Here is a 6,589-nt window from a genome sequence, read left to right as displayed (position 1 = left end):
AATTACACATGAACTAGTAAAACTAACAAGTACTTGGCAACGTATTAAGTAACAAGTCGGTACCATTTACCAGCAACACAGGCATCTATAAATTTCTTTGATGTAAGCAAAATGATTCCAACACATATATAAGTTAAAAAGACGGTGTCCCTCATATAAACCCGACAGTTGTCTATCTATGAACATGCAAACATTACTAGTGCTACAAGTGATAACAGCAAACCATTTGAACAAACAGGCTATCAGAATGTAAATTACACGTGAATTCTGTTGCACCCTAGAAGTACATATGACCAACTATGTACGTGCTTAAGTAGCTATTTAAGTTCAGGCAAACACGTAATTGTTAATAGTAAGTATCAAAGACATAGATAGGCGCAGTCTATAAGAGGATTAACAGGCTATGGCATTTTGTAATCAGTAGCAAACTAAATTAAGACAAGCAACGTAATTGAACAATTTTGCAATAAGTGGCTAACTAAAATTATGCGAAGCGGGTAATTGAACTTACGCTAGGTCTTTGTACAGGCACAATACAACTTGTTTTTCGCTTACAAGGTTCTACGAAGGAGTCTATGGCATCAATTGCTTGGATACGCAGTCCCAATACTTCTTTCTTCCCACACTGCATTGGTAAGTCGAATGGTTAATCTGATAAGATGGTGTGTCCTTGATATGTTATATGAGGATGGGTTGTCAGACTAGTTGTAGCCACACACATCACACTGGCTTTCACTGTATATTTCATGCGATTACATTTGGCATATCGAGATCTAAGGAATCTACAATAGGATGAAAAGACTGGCCTCCTTCACATTATTGGCGAACTTAGTTCATAGAAACAAGCAATTCAACCATTCTGTTGGTAAATCAAAAGTTCCACTGGAATATTTTTCACTACCCCAATCAAACCACAGAATCTTCTTCAAAAGCATTACCTTTATTCTACATTTTGTTAAGAGTAAATATAGATGTGATAATATACGAAAAAATGGAGAATATTTAAGATAAGATGAAGAGTGCTACATAACCAAGTAGCTATAAATGTAAGTGCAGCGATACAGGCAAAAGGTACAGCCAAGAGCAATGCACAGCTAAACTTCTTCAGTACCAACCTTATGGTAAGAGTAAATATAGATCTGATGTGTAGAAAATGGAGGGCAAAGGAAAATAAGCTGGAGAGTGATAGTACATGAACAACTACCTGTCATTATAAGTACAATGACAAAGGACAACATTTACTTACAAGACCAATGCGGAGCTAAAAAAACATTGGCATTGGATAAATTCTACACTAATGTAACCATTCATACAGACCAGATAATTTGGAGCGAACAATTGATAAGCAAGCTAAAATGCATACTGCTGTCACATAATGAACCAGGTATGTTTGCAAGTACAGTGATACAGGACAATAGGTACTAACAAGAGCAAAGCAGCATGCAGCATATTTGCGATATCCCGTCGTTCTTGTCAAACCGGAATTCTTCTTCGAGCAGATTTCCTGCAAAAAAGATCTGTGAGGCACATGCGGAAAAGTTGAAGTTCAAATTTTCATGTGATTTCATAGACAGTACCTCATCCTCGGAACGAGACCAGTGCATAACAAGGTTTTTCCATTCAATGTCTTCTAAATTTAGCATAGGAGACTTCACCGGAAATTCGTTTATAGACTTGCCATCAAAGTGTGATTTCCTCAGGTAACACCGATACTGCTGCAATGCTTCCTTAAAAAGCACAAGCAAGCTTTGCTCGTCATGACTATCCAGATTGACCCTCGCCTAGTTACAACAATGTAATGTAAATCATTGATGTGTTCAATCAGCAGAAAACAGGAAAATAATAACCATGAATAATAACACTTACACGTAAGTTGGACAGGAAGATGTGAAAATGGTGTTTGTCTTCACAATAATCTTCCCATGATGGGAATATATGCACTTAGTCCCTAACAACATTGAAAGCATTGTCTTTTAAACTGGGAATAAATGTAATGGGGTTCCAATCTGCATGAATTGGCCGTCTCTGCAGTAGGGATAAGTCTTCGGCCGGTGGACTTGCTGTACTTTTTGCTGGAGTGGGATTTTTCTGTGGTACAGCTGGTGCTATGGCAAATGAAATCGGTATACCTTTTGCTGGAGTGCAGGTCCTGTGTGGTGGGTCTAGTGGTGTGGCCAGTGAAGTATGGGTACAGTCTGCTGGAGTCGGTCCTATGTTTTGTGTCACTGGTTGTACAGCCAATATAAGTGGGGTGCTGTCTGATTTCTCCGACACCACCATGTTTTCAAGGACTTTGCTGGTGCTCCTTCAGCTTCGGCAATCACCCTCTTCCTTTTTGATGTCTGATGTAGAAGAAAAACATTTGAGTGGAAAAACATGGTATGATGAAAGGTGGAATATGTATTGATAATAGATGGGCATGGCATCTCGACATATATGATGAGTAAACTAAGCAGATGGCGGTGCAACAAAGTAGAAGAAATGCAAGACAGCATATGCAAGATACCAGCAATCAATAAAACATTGCCAAATTAGAACATGCACCTTGATGGGTGAACAGGACAGGCCATCTGCCTTTGACTCCTCGAGGTTAGAATAGTCATTAGGATCATATTCTGAACAAGAATCAACAAGTGGGGAGCGTATGAGTTTCATTGCATCCAGAATGGAACTCAATGCCTTGGTGCCAATTTTGTAAGTCATTGCAGTGTTTAGCTTCAAGAGTGGACTGCTGCTAGTGCGACACAAAGCAGCTACACAGATCATAGTGTAGATATAACGGGAAAACCTTAAGCATCAGAGTAGAATCAGCAAAGTGGAACTTGCTGGAATATATGTGCTAGTATTGCCAGTACGACTTGAAAGGCTTTGGATACCAGCTCTCTTCAAGTGATGGTGCGGTACTGTTAATATTAGTGTAACTCTCAAAGGCGACACAACTCCTCGCATTTCCTTGCTATTCTTATAGGATTCATGTGGGCAGGCCACTACAAATCCTATTCCTATGTTTAGAAGATCCTACGAATCAAAGAGGCTCAAAGTGTCCATCACAACTGACCGTATAGACCTCTACACTGCAAATGTCCACGCTCATCTTCAGTACACGGAACATATTGTACTACTATCATACTCCCTCCATTCCAAAATATAAGTCTTGGTAGAGATTTTCACTATGGATCACATACAGATGTATCCAGATACATTTTAGAGTGTAGATTCACTCATTTTGCTTCATATGTAGTCCATGGTGGAATCTATACAAAGACTTGTATATAGGAACGGAGAGAGTACATATTAAAGAAGAACGGAAGAGGAACATGGTAAAGAAGAGCAAGCAGATTTTGGATAATAAAATGTTGGTTGCGCAGTGCCCACACATGATGAACCAGAGCACATTAAGAATGCAACTCCTAGCTGTCTCTCGACCATTTCAGGCGGTTGGATGAAGATCCTACGTCTCCTAACCCTTCTTCTTCCTCGTCTCTGATTCCCATACAGAACGCCGCACGGGCCGCCGGCCGGACCACCGGCCCCCAACGCCTGTGTTCCTCCGCCACCCCCACCCCCACCCCAACCCCCACCCGCATTGAGTTTTCTTCGTTCGGCGAGGCCCCACAACCACCCAAGCCCCTTCGATCGCACCGGCAAACTCCGGCGAGCTCTGGAAAATCGACCGACCCAATTTTGAAATTTAGTCTACTGTGATTTAACTAGTGTGGAATATAAAAGGGGAAAACCATAAGCATTGGGAGTATACTGTTGAGCGTGCCATGGAGGATCTGAAGGTGCAAACCGGACAAAGGCAACTTCGCAACCAAGACAAGAAATCAGAGTAAAGCAGTGGCGATCTATTTTCTTGCTGTGATAAATAAGTTGAGCAGATACGAAAGAGTACCACCTCTAGTGCGGCGCCGTGTATGCATTTGCTGAGAATTTGACGGTGCTGCGGTAGCGATGGCTGTCGGCAGCATGGAAGCAGATCTAGGAGGGTAGACGGTGGCGTCGGGGCACGGTGGACGAGACGGTCGTAGGAGCGGCGCCGGCAAGGTGGACGACGGCGGGGATGAAGCGAGAGGACGGGATGCAAGGATCCCGGTCCGAAGCCGTGGATGAGAGAGGTCGATCTCTTGTAATGGATGGCGGTGTCGGGGTATCAGCTCCGGCATGGTGGAGGAGGACGGTGGTGGATGGGGTGGCGGACGGAGGAGGGTGGGGTGGAGAGGGTGTTTTGGCGCCCACGGAGTACGAATGGGGAAAAGGGAGGTAGAGATGAAGGGGGAACCATGTATTCAGGACGCGCTTGTCTCAAATGCGAGGAAATTTACAAACTTAGCCCCCATTTCAAATTTCTACTACATCACAACAATATTAGTCGGTTGGGGATAGGAAAGCAATCTCGAATACACCGAATATTTGCCGATGAGAGTTTGTTTTTGGCGCCCACCGTGTATGAATATGAATCGGGGAGGGAGTCGATTTCGGCCGAGGACACACTGTGTTTTGGCGCCCACCGTGTATGAATTCGGGTGAGAGGGGGTTACGTCACGTTTGGGTGAAATTACAAACCTACCCCTATCGAAACCTATAGAAATCCAGCAGATAGGCTTTGCGTGGCAGGGATAGGCAGTAGTGATTTCCATCTTGTAGATTTTGGTTTCAGGCGGTTACTGCGACTTTCCCCGCTTCGTTCAAAGTTTGCAGAGTGCACGTTTACCATGCCAACTCAATTCGAATCCCGTTTGTATTCTATTTTTTTGGGCGGTATCCATTTTCAATTGGAATTACATTCTATATACATAATTTTTTATATATACTTTCAAAAGCACAACACCATTTATTCATAAATATGGTTTACAAATGGCATGATCTCGGATTCATAAGGTTGTATCCATCAATTTGGATTTTCAAATATTTGAAACCACTTTATGTTGAAATCCAATGTATGCATTCCTCGCTAACTATCTCCAATTAATGTGTGTTTCATGCGGGTTTTTTTACTTCTCAAACATGTATAATGTGTTTCACACACGCAACATATAGTGTAATCCCATTTAGACATTAATTGCATATAAACCATGCATTGTTTGTAATTGAAGAATCTATGGATCACCAATATTGATAAACTATATAACATTACACATGTTCCCAAATTCAAATGAATATGCATGTTTGATACACAATTTGCGTTATGATATTATCGATGTCGTGATCTCTAGTTTTAATATTTGAATCCCCTTTAATCTAGATATTCGTCTCATATAGCTATCACTCATGCTTATATAGGACTATCTCTCTGGACCTATACACGTTGATCATCTCTCAGGTATCTCTCGTGCTACCTGTATGTCGACAATGATCTTTTATCTTTGTAACACACTGATGGTACTCTCTCCCTCGACCTTCGTCACTCTATCTCTCTCTAAGTATATCTCACTCCCTGCTATGTATCTCTAACTATGATTCTCCATGTGGAATCTCTTTCTCTCACACAAACACAAAACTTTGTATCACGGGGTCTCATTTCTCTCTACTATTCCCATGTGTTCCACTCGCACACCCCTCATACAAAGATGTCTTTTGCTCCTTAGATATGGGAACCTATGACTGTTCGTCTTCAATATCTCTTTCTCACGCACAAACACAAACTCTGTCTCCCAGGGTCTAATATTTCGCCATTGTTCTCTTGTATGTCGTTGACACACACCCTCTCTCCCTAGAGATATCTTGCGTTCCCTCGTATGTCTCTCTAGCTATCACTCTCGTTGTGAAATATCTTTCTCTCTCGCAGACACAAAACTCCGCCTCTCTGGATCTCATTTCTCTATAATATATGTTTGTATGTGACTCACATGCACCCTTTCTCTATCTCTCTCACACCCTTTCTCTGGTCCACTCGACTCCTATCTCTAACACACACACTAGCTAGCATCTTTATCTTTCTATTTATCTGTTTCTCCATCAACCTTATTTCTCGCCCTCACTCTTTATTCCTATCACGCACACTACATACGTTTCTCTCTACATGCAGTCAAGTGCCCTCTCACACACATATATAACTTCACCCTTTGAACCACTGACGGTCATCTCCAACACCCAAACTAGCGGATGTCCCTCTAGCTAGCATCTCCATCTCTGTATCTATCTGTAGTTTCTCCGTCAACATTTCTTTCTCGCACGGAGTCTTGCTTCCTATCACCCACACTATATATGTCTCCATACATATGCATTTATAGTTTGGTCTCTTTTGCACAATCGTTGCGCCTCACTCCCTCTGCTCGCCATACATGCATGCTCCAGCCCACGCCACTATCTCTTAAAGACAAAAACACATGCTCAATTGTCGGACCTTCTTCCCTGCATTCTCACATGCATGCATATTGCCATACCGATCCGTCTCTCCCATCTCGTTGATCTTATGACTTATGTCTTCTTTCTTTTATCTCGATCATGCGCGCGCGCACACACACACATCCCACGTATACATGTATACCTCTCACACATGCATGTTCAAGGTCTCTATGTCTCCATACGTAGTTAATTACCCTCAATCCTAATGCCACATCGACTCGTTCTCCTCTTTTGTGCACAT

The sequence above is a fragment of the Triticum aestivum genome, chromosome 5A (genome assembly GCF_018294505.1).
Source record: "Triticum aestivum cultivar Chinese Spring chromosome 5A, IWGSC CS RefSeq v2.1, whole genome shotgun sequence".
Lineage (NCBI taxonomy): Eukaryota > Viridiplantae > Streptophyta > Magnoliopsida > Poales > Poaceae > Triticum > Triticum aestivum.
Note: the sequence above shows the minus strand (reverse complement) of the source record.